This window comes from Elgaria multicarinata, chromosome 15, assembly GCF_023053635.1.
Source record: "Elgaria multicarinata webbii isolate HBS135686 ecotype San Diego chromosome 15, rElgMul1.1.pri, whole genome shotgun sequence".
In the NCBI taxonomy this organism is placed as follows: Eukaryota; Metazoa; Chordata; class Lepidosauria; order Squamata; family Anguidae; genus Elgaria; species Elgaria multicarinata.
In genome coordinates, this window is record NC_086185.1 from 29,373,045 (window position 1) to 29,386,521 (window position 13,477).

Consider the following 13,477-nt stretch of genomic DNA (forward strand, 5'->3'; position numbering starts at 1 on the left):
GAAGAGAGAGCGGCCTCGGCCTCGGCGCGGGCCTTGTTCGGCGTCCATTTTGAAAAGAAGCCAAACCGATTGAGGCGGTGGCGGCGAGAAGGTCTTCTTCTTCGGGTTTTTTTTCCTATTAGTATTAATTATTATTAATTATTATTGTTGTTATTATTTCATTTAAAAGGAAAAGTCAGCCGCAGAGGGAAGGCGGGCTCCAAAATGTATTCTGAGGGAAGGCGAAAGTTCCGTTACTGAGGTGATGACTGAGGTGATTTTGTCTACTTGTTTTTACCTCAATTTTTAGAATTTCTGTAAACCGCCCAGAGAGCCCTGGCTATGGGAGCGGTATATAAGTGTAATAAATAAATCAATAAATAAATAAAGCCGCGGGTGGGCGGTACCAGCTCTGGAGCGGCTGAAGGCGCCTCCGAGGACATCATAGTTTGTCCGCGTAGAAAAGCGGCGAGGCCGGAGGGAAGAGGCCCCTGCCAGGGCTCATGGCTCCGCAGGCAGAGGGGTTTTGTGACTGTTTAATAGCGAGGAGCAGGCAGTGAGGCGAGGAGCTTGTGTCGAGATGGTGCCGTTTCAGATCGAGGGAGGAGGAGGAGGAGGAGGAAAAGGAGGATTCCGGCTGGACAGCAGGAAAAACTTCCTGACTGTTAGAGCAGTGCGACGGTGGAATCAGCTACCTAGGGAGGTTGTGGGCTCTCCCACACTAGAGGCCTTCAAGAGGCAGCTGGACAAGCATCTGTCAGGGATGCTTTAAGGTGGATTCCTGCACTGAGCAGGGGGTTGGACTCGATGGCCTTATAGACCCCTTCCAACTCTACTACTCTGTGATTTTATGATCTTCTCGATCCTCGGAATAACGGGCTCAAGTTACAGGAAGCCAGATTCCATCTGGACAGCAGGAAAAACTTCCTGACGGTTAGAGCAGTATGACAATGGAATCAGTTACCTAGGGAGGTTGTGGGCTCTCCCACACTAGAGGCATTCAAGAGGCAGCTGGACAACCATCTGTCAGGGATGCTTTAGGGTGGATTCCTGCATTGAGCAGGGGGTTGGACTAGATGGCCTTGTAGGCCCCTTCCAACTCTGCTATTCTATGATTCTATGAGGAAGAGGAAGCTCATGTATTGAGGGGCTAGTGCTGCCACGCTTATTAATTTTCTTATCTGGAGGTTCTTCAGGAGAAATTTAAAGTTTGAGTTAAATCAAGGAGGTTGTTGGCCTAGGAAAAGCAGATAGTTGATAAGGAGTGTAACTCAGTTAAGAACAATTGCAAGCGATGTATCACAAGAATGGATCAAGTATCGGAAAGGTACTCCCACAGGAATTTTATACGTACAAAAATACTATTAAAACCTGCTATGTCAAAAGAAACAAGGCCCAGTTAGAACAGTGGCAAATGCTTGTAAATTGTTCTGTAGAAAATGATTCAGCAACTTTCTGTGCAGCATTTTCCTGGTCTTTAGGTGATTGTTCAGGCAAGGTTTGCTATTATATTATAGCAGATGGTGCATTATAAAATGCACACACATGTGCATTTTAATTTCCTATGTGAGAGTGAAGAGGCAATGCTTCTTTTAAGAACGCCTTGCCATCTGCAGTTGTCGTCATCATTGCATTAAAAATAATTAACTGATTTTAAACAGCGTTGACTGACATTTGGGGGGTTGTAGTAGTCCATCAAAAGTTTTTAATCAGCTCATCTGACGAAATAAGTGATTAACTGTTGCAGTCCCAGTTGCCAGATTTCCTGAGGCTCTGACCCTGAGATTCTGGAGGCAGAGGCTTGGAGGCTAAGGGATGGCGCTTGGCAAATGAAAGGATGTAGTCACCTTAGGTTGTGCCAGAGCTCCCTTGGGTCTTGTGCGTGGTGGCTCTAATTATAGAACCATTAAGATTTGGAAGTGGAATTAATAGCAAACAATCAGATGAAGCTAAGCAGAAACTAGCCTGCCCCTTTGATTCTGTTTTCTCATCTTTAGTTAATACTTTTCCACCTCAACAAGATCCCAAAACTTCAAGTCAGTACCTGAGATCCAGTAATTGAACCCTAAGAATAGATCAATGGGCAGTCTGGGATTTAAACTGAGGTTGGTTTCACTCTTTTGGCCTGGGTGAATGTCCTTGAGTCTCAAGAGTTCCCCATCTGCAGTACAGGAATAACATAATTGCATTTCTCACAAGATTGGAAGATAAATTAATGGGAGGGTTTTTTTAACAGCATTTTGTGTACTGAAGTGCTCTAATAAAATGCTAGAAAGATTGTCCAGATGGTTCTTAAGGATAAATAACCTTGCTGACATTTTTCACATTTTACACCCTCAATATCCATTTTAATGGTAAACCCACGTTTCCCTGAGAGAGGGTGGAAACATAGTTACGTAAAAGCATCATTTTGAGAGCAGTAACAGAGAATACGAGGGAGAAACAGTGATTCAACAAAAAAAACCAATGCAACTGACATAGTAATTAGAAGAGACACAATTTTGTGAAATGGCCTTCTTCAAACTTTGTTTCTCTGAAGCTGTGTGCTGATTCTTCAGCATGTTTATCTGAGAGTCAGTCCTATTGAACTCAGTGGGTCTTATCTGATTTGATATGCCTAAGATTGCATTGTTAATGTCTGATACCCCCAGCCCCCTACAAAAACTTTTGGGTCTGTTTTTTTCAATAAAATACTTTTTAAAAATGCATTTGTAAATTATTATTTTTAAAAAAATAAGAAATAAAAATGTAGAAAGTTTTTCCCCCTAGTACTACAGTTTTTAAAATAAGGTTGTATCGAATGACATTGTGACTATATTTTTAACAAGCCTGCTTCAATCACTGCCCTTTCTTTGGGAGTGTGTGTGTCTGTAGTGTTTATTTAACTGTCCTGCACCTCTTGAATAAAATGAGCCACTGAAGATATGAAAGTGAGTGCTTTTCCTTAGGTATTTAGCTGTTGACCACTATATTTATCATGATACTGTATTTTATTTTGAAATAAAGTTAACATGATTAAGGCAAAAAAAAACCATACATAATAATAAATCAGGTTCATTAAAGAAACAAAGAAATTCGCTAATTATAATTCTGAGTCTATAACCAAAATGCTTATGGAACATCTACAGTAAGATGGCCTAAGTCGGAGCTCAATATCTAATGAAAGTAAAAGTACAAATTATACAGCATGTAGTACAACGTATTTAAATGTTTGCAATCTGCCTAGGGAACGTTAGTTATTGGGTGGAAGAGAAGTGTAATAAATAAAATAAAGGAGCATGTGTGAGTCTGTTATTTTGTGTGTATTACTCAGGAAAAAAAAAATAGGAACTGTACTTGGTTGCAATTTGACCAAAAGTTTGAAGGACTTCAACATAGGAAATAAATCGTGCCATAGTTCTTAAAGTTAGAATTCCTTGCTGCAGTTGCTGATTATGTTCACGCATAGTCATGGTCTCCCAAATTTTGCCAACCCACTGCTCTTCAGTTGGTTGCTTTAAAGACTTCCAGTTACTCACATGACTTTGCAGCTCTATACTATTGCTTAAGATGATTTTATACTATCCCATTATAATGGCACCCCCTAGTGAGGGGCAAAGGTGGCAGCCTTTTACCTATATCCAGATATATGCTGGTGGGGTCGGAGCTGACCAGCAAAGATACCTTGGGGTTGTGAAGCACAGCTTGATGAAAACGTCAACTCAATGTGCAAAGGGTGAATTCCATAGTAGCAATCATTAGGAAAGAAATCAAAAACAATGCTGCCAATATTGTAATGCCCTTAAACAATTCTGTGGTAAAGCCACATTTGGAACACTGCGTACAGTTCTGGTCACTGAATCTCAGGAAGAATACCAGAGCTGGGGTGGGGGTGGGGGGATGCAAAAAAGAGTGATCAGGAGGCTAGAGCAACTCACCTAGAAAGAAAGATTACAAAATGGGATGCTTTTTTGGTTTAGGGAAATGGGGAGATATCCTAGAGGTGTGTGGAAAAGGTGGATAGTTTTCCTCCTCCATGTTACTAGATCATCCGATGAAGCTGAGTGGTGAGATATAAAAGGATGTATTTATTTGCTACCACAAGGTCTAGTGATAGCCAGTGTGGTGTAGTGGCTAAGGTGTTGAACTGGGAGTCGGGAGATCTGGGTTCTAATCTCCACTGGGTGACTTTGGGCCAGTCACAGACTCTCAACCCAGCCTACCTCACAAAGTATAAAATGGAGAGGAGAAGGATTATGTACGCCGCCTTGGGTTCCTTGGAGGAAAAAAGGCAGGATATAAATGTAATAAATAAAATGAATAAATAGCCACCAATTTAGATGACTTTAAAATGGGGGTAGAACAGCATGGGGAAATAGATCTTTCAGTGGCCCCTAATCTATATATAACCTCCGATATCAGTGACAATATGGCTCAGAATATATTGCTGGGGAGCGTGTGTGGGAGGGGCTTTTTATGGTTGTTTTGGGTTTCACAAAATTCAGAAGAGGCCTCAGAACAGCGTTCTATAGAAAACAAAAATTTCTATAGCTTTCTATAGAAAACAAATATCCTGCGAAATATTTCACCTTACTCCTGAAATACAGCTGAATCAAAACAACTGATTTTAAGATGGGTCAGATGGCTAAGAAGTGATCATTGACAAGGAGGGAATAAAAAATGCATTTCCCCCAAGGAACAAATAGTGTAAATCTGCAGGATGAGTTGCACATTGCAAAAAAGAAAAAAAATTATCTTTTTTTTTTTTTTTGTACGAAGAGTGGGAAGAGGACAGATAGTAATAATACTTCTTACGCGTAGATGGAATGTATATTCTTTCCAAGCTGGCATAATAAATCTGTTTTTCCATTCCCAAGAGGTTTGACAAAACTGCTTATCTAGTGTTCAGAAATACAGATAGAGAAGAGTTATTTCCTTTTGTCCCAAAGTGGATCACAATGCTAGCACAGCCTTGCATCCTGTTCCCAAACAAATGTACTTAACAAACTCTGTTAAGAACATCAGAATTTACCTGATAGATCAGACCAAGGGTCCATCTACTCCAGCATCTTGGAGTAGCCAACCAGCCAGATTCCTCAATTAATTTAATTGCCCCAGTTAATTGCAGTGGAATTTATTTCCAAGGAAGTGTTCATTGAATCATGTCATTTATCACATAGTCAAACATGAACACAGTAATTATCCCAACAACAACAGAGGGAATGGGGGAGCTGCAGAGGCAAGAAAATTTGTTTTAAAAACAAACTTCAATGAAAAGAAATGGAAAAAGTTCCCCTGATTGACAGAGAGATCGGGAGTTTTACATAGGGTTCATCTATACCAAGCAAGATATTCCACTATGAAAGTGGTATAAAAGGCAGGAGCCATACTCCTGCTTTATAGCGGTATTGAAGTGCACCAACAACTGTTGGGGCCCATTGGCACAGACCATATACCACTTTCATACCACTTTCACAGCGTTATATCCTGCTTGGTGTAGATGTGTCATGGGCCCCAACAGTTGTCAGTGCACTTCAGTACCACTATAAATCAGTAGTGTAGATCCTGCAGTGCAGTTCAATATCACCATAAAGCAGTAGTGTGGCTCCTGCCTTTTATATACCACGTTTATAAAATCCTAATAAAAGGGGAGGGGAAGAGAATGCAAACAGGCACAGGGTAGGGTAAACAGGCACTGGGTAGGGTAAAACTAACAGTATAAAGTCAGAACAAAATCAAGTTTTAAAAGCTTTAGGAAAAAGAAAAGATTTAGCTGAGCTTTAAAAGCTGCGGTTGAACTTGTAGTTCTCAAATGTTCTGGAAGAGCGTTCCAGGCATAAGGGGCAGCAGAAGAAAATGGACGAAGCCGAGCAAGGGAAGTAGAGACCCTTGGGCAGGCGAGAAACATAGCCTTGTGTGGCTATGAACATTTAAGTAAGGGGTGTGTGTAGGTGTGTGTGTGTGATCTCTTGGAAGGTGAAGTCTGAAACCTCATGACCCTCCTTCCCACCCCCTGCTCCTGCACCACACAGCTGAGTGCTCAAAAAGAGCTGAATAGTAAACAGCAGGGAGCTATGGAGTCTCCTTTTCCCTTATGCTCAGCTATTCTTGCTCACTCAGCTGAGTAGTGGGGGTGGGGGGAAATAAGAGGTTTAAACCTTACCATCCTAGTTATCTCCCCACCCCCAACTGCACCGTTCAGCTGATGGAGGGGTGTGTGCAGTGGTATGTGCTTTTTCACTCTGGGGTGGTTTCCCCTTTTTTTTAAAAAAAGAAATGGCTGAATTCTGGGTTTTCTGTCTTGGGTGGGTTGTGTTTTCACTCTGGAGTTGTTGGTTTTCTGTTACTTTGTGTTTTGCGGTTCCATTGGTTGATTTCTGTGGTTGTATTTGCATTCTAGGGTTGGTTTTCTCTCCTTTTATGGTTTGTGGCTGCACTCTGGTTGCTAGCGCTGCCTGCTCTGGCTCCACCTACCGTTACCTGTTTTGCACTCTGCTCCGCCGGACCCAATGGACACCAGCCGCCACTGGCTACAAGTATGTCCCTATTTCCAACCGTGAAATGTCAGAGGGTCTGGTTACATTATTGTTAACGCTTAACTGCAAATATGGCAGCATCTCCTGCCTTTCACTGCCCTAAGAGTCTTGTCCTGAAGAGCAGTCTAGATATTTACAAAATAAATAAATAAAACATGAAAACAACAACGCTATATTGAACACATGCACACTTGATCTAGAATTCTGCGTACATTTTCTCTGTCCCAATTTTGTTGTTATACACTAGTTATTTTTTATACAAGTGCTCCTGCAAACGCTGAAATGGAGTTTGGATGGAGCAATTACAGTGGTTAATACAACTTCATGGTCAGGAATATAGAGCGGAACGCTATAAGACAAGGGTGATTCCCAAATAGGAATGAGTGAATTTGTCAATTTCAGTTTCACTCAGTTTCCCAATGGTAAATTTGTTTTGGTCCGTTTCTGCAACAGTGCAAATTCAGGAATGGGGGAGTACATGAAAATTCATATATATTTGTGGACATTTTTCATAAATACCCTTTTCCCACACTTTTCCTTGGATGTAAGCTTTTGCAAGCAATTTTGTGTGTATTTTCCCATAAGATGCTTTTTTCTGTCCATTTTTGAGTTGTGAATTGCATTGCAAAATTCTGGGAAGTGCAAACTTCGGCACGCAAGTCTGTTTGGGGGTGTGAATTGAATAAGTTCGAATAAAAAATTCAGACCAAATAAATTCCACCCATATTCACAACCTGTTAAGCCCGAGCTCTTAGACATGAAGTGATTTAGGGTCCAATCCTATGCATGTTTAGATAGGAAAAGAATCTTACAACTCCCAGCATACCCCAGCCCACAGTGCTGGCTGCAGCATGTTGGGAGTTGTGGGACTTTTTTCTGCCTAAACATGCATGGGATTGTGGCTTTTGCTTCAGTGACTAACAGTGCAATCTTATACGTGCCTACTGAGAAGAAAGCTGCAGTGATTTAGACGGTACTTACTCCCAGGTAAGTGACTGTAGCCTTAATAATTCAGGCTTAGCTGGTTCAGCTTTAGTGCTATCTAGCAACTCTTCTGCTCAAAGAGCCCCAAGCATCTCAGGCACCATCACATTTGGAGATATTAGCTTTAAAAATATTAGTCTGCAGAGGGAGAGATTATCATTGAGATGTTAATAGATGCCTGGATAAGTACCCTAATACCAGGCAGAGCACTGAGAGGAGGGCCTGCCTCGTCTGTCGTCTGCAGCTGTTGCAACTGCAGCTAATGATTTCTCTCTCCATTTCATTATTTTCTAAGAACATAAAAATAACCAGCCTAATGAAGCACCACCAAGCAGCTAAACACACAGGAGCAAGATGCTTCCACTCGGCATGCACAGACACTGGCGGCGGAGCTGGGGAGCGGGGGGGTTGCGCTTGGGATCGGTCATATGGCTATTTGCAAAACAAGCCCAAGATTGGCTGAAGTTAATGCAGAAAGACAGAGAAGCGCTTAAGGGCCCCAGGTTGCAGGAGGAAGCATCAGAGCAAGCTACAGACGTTAAGTTTGCTATTAACAACTTAAGAGTTAATGAAAGTGCGTGGCCTACTCAGAAAACAATCAGTTAATATGTTTAACTACATTTATTCAGTGTGATTTCTTTAATATGTGGAAAGGGTAACAGGATTGTCTCTCAGAGTGTCATCCCACCGGGGGGGGGGGAATCACTTTTCCTTACCGTGCGTTTGTCCCTCATTACTTCCTCTTTTGAAAGAGGAAGTAAATAACCTGCATGTGGCCCATTCAGTCGGCCGTTTTGATCCCGCTGCTTCTCCGGCACACAGCAGGAGGTAGCTGCAACTTCCGCCTTTAAAAATAAACCGGACTTACCGGGGGAGGTATTTTTGTCGCGTGATGAAGGCTAGAAGGGGCAGGAGGCATGCAGGAGGCAGACGATGTTGTGAGAGGGACCCGTAAAAACCCATGAGTGCCCAGCAACGAGTGTGCAATAAAACGCTCGTCTGATGGAGCTCTAAGCCGGGAGGCTGTGCGTATGTGCATGTGTGTAGTTGATTTAACATGTTCAGCATTTTAATGTATGGAATCATTTAGAGTCTTTGTCCACTTTCCCATCAACCCTACAAAAACACAACTCACTGCTATTCCCTATTTACAGATAGGAATTGTCCCTGAAGCTGAGGTGGGCCACCCGGTGGTTCCAGGACTGAACATGTGAAAACAGGGCACCCTAGTCTTTCTTGAACACACTGCCCACATAAAGACCGAGGGCTCTGCTGCTTAGCACATTTTGAAATTGCAAACTCATCGGACTCCCTAAACAGGGCCATTTCTGCTGTGGCACCCCAACTGAAGCCATCCCCAAACATGTCTCTCTGGCAACTATTTCACTTTCGGTTAGGTGCCAGAGAAAAGCTGTTTTGTTTATTTGTGATCTGTTGCAAACTGTCTTGGCAAATCTCTTGATCAAAAGTTGGGGCATAATTGCTCGAAACAAATGAATAAATACTTGGTGTGCATAATCTCAATGCATTAACCTAAGCGCATCTTTTCCATTCGTGGAACTGCATTATCCCAACGTAGACTACACCTGACTAAGTTGATCTGAAGCAGCAGGCGGAGTTGCTAGGCCTGCTCCCGTGGAGCCTCTGCGAAAACGCCGGCATCCTATCTATACTGTTTGGTGGGGAGGAGGGAATGCAGGTGAGTCAGGGGGGCTGAACTAGCTTTCCCTCCAGAGCAGCTGATTGGCAGAATGGGAAAGGAGAACGCGGGGGCCCATTTGGGTCTGGGGCACCCATTCTGGCGGAGGCCCCCTGCAGCTGCCTACTTGAGCAGTGTCGCAGCCCAGCTGTGTCAGGGCAGGCACAGTTTGTCCTGGGAAGCGAGACCCTTCCCCCCCACACACCTTATGCGTCCCCTGCCATCGTGACAGCCATGTGGAGCGTCACAGGCATTTCATGATCAACAACTTGATTCCCCCCTCCATTTTGTGAACTTTAACTGAACTCAAAAGGAAAGCAACAGAAATGCCCTTGATGGCCTGCAGACGCTGCAGCTGCTCAGTCGGAGCGCTCCGACGGAGAGCCCTGCTGGGTTTGAGCAGAGCTCAGGGGTCCAGGAACCGTTTTTTTGTTTTGCTATAATGGCTAAACGGATGATTCTCGGAAGCTCCCATCAGGACATGAAGACAACGGCCCCTCCACATGGCTTGGGGGCAAATATTACCCAAGGATGGAACCAGAGTTGGATGTTGTTGTTTTAAAATTTAGGTTTGAAGAACAGCAAGGGTACCACTTTCCCTTCGTGTCCCTTCATCATTTCAAGAAAAAACTCCTCTCTTTTAAAATACTGTTTTATTAGGTGTTTATGTCCCATCTTTCCTCCAAGGGGCTCAAGGCAGTGTACATGGTGACTTCTCCAGAATTTTAGCCTCACAACAAGCCTGTGAGGAAGGTTATACCGAGTTCCCAAACCTTTTAGGACTTTAAATGTCATTGCCAACACCTTGAATTCCCACTGGAAGCATATAGGCAGCCAATGCAATTATTTTAAGACAGGTGTTGTTGTTGTTATTTACATTTATATTCTTCCCCACAGTCAAAGCTCTCAGGCGGTTTACAAAAACTGCCCATGGTCTTTATAGGATGTTCCAGTAAGCAGTCTAACTGCTGCATTATGCACTAGCTGCAACCTCCGAGTTGTCGTCAAGAGCAGCCCCCTGTAGAGTGCATTGCAGTAGTCTAATCGGGAAGTTACCAGCGCATGCAGTGCTGTGGCTAGGTTGTCCCTGTCCAGGAAAAGTCATATCTGGTGGATCAGCCGAAGGTGACCCCAAGTACTCCGGGCCATGGAGTCCACCTGGGCTTCCAGTGACAGATGGATCTACGAGTACTCCCAAGCTATGAACCTGCTCCTTCAGAGGGCATGCAACCTCATCCAGAATAAAATGACATTTTATTTATTTGTACTGTTACATTTATATCCCACCTTTTTCCTTTTGCAAAGGAACCTAAGGCAGCTTAAATGGTCCTCTCCCTTTTATCCTCATGACAACCCAGTGAGGTAGGTTAAGCTGAGTCAGTGACTGGCCCCAAATCGTCCAGGGAGCTTCATAGCCGAGCAGGGACTAGAACCCGGATCTCCGGAGCCCCAGTCCCCTACCCCACACCGACACTGCAATGATTGGGCACCCCTTTTTTCCACTGTGGAAAAGTGTCCCAAGCAGTTGGACCCAGTACAGTCTCCAATAATGAGTGTACTAAATCCAGCTGAACAGATGGGCAAATAGCTGCCTATGTTTGCACGACCAGAGTTCAAGCCTCTAATTGCTGGACCACTTTCTTCAGCCACCGAACACTCACAAAGTTGCAAGAAAGTTTCACACGCACATTCACCCATCCCATCAGGTCTCCCCTTAATCGTCTCTTCTCCAGGCTAAACATACGCAGCTCTTTCAACAGTTGCTCATAGGACTTGGTTTCTAGACCCCTGGCCATCCTGCTTGCTCTTCTTTGGATGTGCTGACTCTGTGTAGCATTTTCACAGGGCTGCAAAAGACCGGATGAGGAAGTCCACTTCCATTAGCATCATCGATCCAATGTAAATATGGATCCAACCCAAGAATAACCAATAACTAATAATTTGTTCCTTTTGCAGGGTACATTAATCTAGCAAAAGCTGGTCACCACTGAAAGCAATAGATTGCAACGTAAGGGACAGATACATATTTAACTGGGAGGAAGTTCTGTTGCACTAAATGGGCCTTCTGAGAAGACATTCATCTGATTGTGTCATTAACCACAACCAAGTTAGTAATAGGGCCTGTTTAGACAACATGCTAAACCATGGTTAAGCCACTAACCCTTTTGCAGCAAATAATGAGAGTGTTTAAGCCGTAGCTATGTAGCCACCATGGTTAGGAATGGTTCTCACAACATGCTAAGCCATAATGTTTAGCTGAAAATGCTGAATCGCTGTGGTTCAGTGTGCCGTCTGAACAGGGCCGTACAAACTAAACTTCTCCTAATTCCACGTGTTCAGTGGGACTTAAACCCAAGTAGACGTACCTAGGATTGCAGCCTAACCCTAAATGACGTTACCTTAGGTATAATTTGCCTGGGGCCCCATATGCTCTGTGATCAAATTCAAACTAAAATCTCACATGGCAAAGACTGAACTAAGCATATTTAAATTCCTATATGTTTCGACTTCAGACAACTTGATCAGCGTTAACCCATTCTGTGCAGCCGCAAGACCTGAAGTTCGTTCCATCAATTTATTTCTATCCAGCCGTTCTTCCGTCACGGAGTTCAAGAGGCAGATGGAGGGGTTTTGGCAGCATCAGGTGCTTTCAGACCAGTCTCTGGGGACAGGGCCCTGATCCAGGGGGGCCTCTGTATTTGTACTGCATCTAAAATCTAAACCTTTGTACAGAGTCTAAAATCTCCCATCTCTCCAGGAGTGGCTAGGTCTGCAGAAGCTAAGCCAAGGGTTTTAAGCGCTGGAAGACAAAATATCGAGAAAGAATTTATTCCCGATCAGTTCACTGGGAGCAAGATGTAGGGCTTGCTGTGGCCAAAAGCCAAACACACACGAAGCTCATAGCGGCCACCTAGGACTTTCTTCACACTTTCTGGGTTAAGCCGTTTAGTCAGGATAAACAGCAATGATAGAAAGTGTGACCAGCCCAGAGCCACAAAAATAGTAGCTACTGAATTGGGTTTAACCCCTTATATTATGGTAATTGGAAAAAGCAGAAGGTAATCAATGCCAATGTCACACAGTAGATGGCACTGTGCACATATGCATGTGTGTGTTTGTGTGCCAGTGTCAGTCAGTCAGTCAGAGTCATTGTTTGCCTAATTAAATTGCATGGGTTTTTAGAACAGAATCTCCCCTTTTTGGGGTCCAAGCACTAGCAATCCAAGTGCATTGTGCAGTTAGTCTCTTCCTCCTTAATAGGTAGGGGGGTGTGTGTGTGTGTGTGTGTGTGTGTGTGTGTGTGTGTGTGTGTGTGTGTGTGTGTGTGTTTATTGTAGTAAGAAAAAAGACAAGTGGTGGAAAAAACATGGGAGGGCTATAAATGGAAGATGACATGGTTTGAACACACACACATACACACACACACCCCTGGTAAAATGGTGGTTACATTCACTTAGATGCACCCCTTGGGCATCTTGTTACCGTATCTATTGGCTCCTCTCTTTAAAAGCATCCAATATGACCAGCAGCCCCTTCCTCAACCTCGTAGGATGAAGTAAGCACTGGGCAAGTCTTGCATCAGAATGGAGGATTGGATATTAACAGCTTTTATTTGTTCCGAGCTAATTTGCCCTTCCTTGGCTGCAGTTCATAGAATCATAGAATAGCGGAGTTGGAAGGGGCCTATAAGGCCATCGAGTCCAACCCCCTGCTTAATGCAGGAATCCACCCTAAAGCATCCCTGACAGATGGTTGTCCAGCTGCCTCTTGAAGGCCTGTAGTGTGGGAGAGCCCACAACCTCCCTAGGTAACTGATTCCATTGTGTTACTGCTCTAACAGTCAGGAGGATTTTCCAGATGTCCAGCTGGAATCTGGCTTCCTTTAACTTGAGCCCGTTATTCCGTGTCCTGCACTCTGGGAGGATCGAGAAGAGATCCTGGCCTTCCTCTGTGTGACAACCTTTTAAGTATTTGAAGAGTGCTATCATGTCTCCTCTCAATCTTCTCTTCTCCAGGATAAATATGCCCAGTTCTTTCAAGATGTTGCAGCCAGAAAGCTACCATTAATCATCCAAAAAGGAAGCTGGGAGAAGAAAGTGGTTAGCCAGAAAGGTTTGGCTAACCAGGCTTGTGCCTAAATAAGGAATTCATGAACAGCACACAACATTGTGGAAGGAGGGAAGCCCGGAATGAAGGCTTGAAGCTCCGTGCTCTAGCGTGGGACTTAGCACCAGCTGAGGCTGGTGGCTCTGATGTCATGGGGCGATGAATCCGCTCCAGGTTTCAGTCAGTACTCTAA

At 43.8% G+C, this 13,477-nt stretch overlaps 1 long non-coding RNA gene across 1 annotated transcript; it reads left to right on the top strand.

Moving 5' to 3' along the window:
• Positions 1–69: 69 nt before the first annotated feature.
• On the top strand, positions 70–8,795 carry LOC134409238 (uncharacterized). The gene is made up of 3 exons (XR_010026168.1): positions 70–253; positions 6,359–6,494; positions 8,633–8,795. It is a non-coding gene; the product is annotated as an uncharacterized LOC134409238 (long non-coding RNA).
• Positions 8,796–13,477: the final 4,682 nt, after the last annotated feature.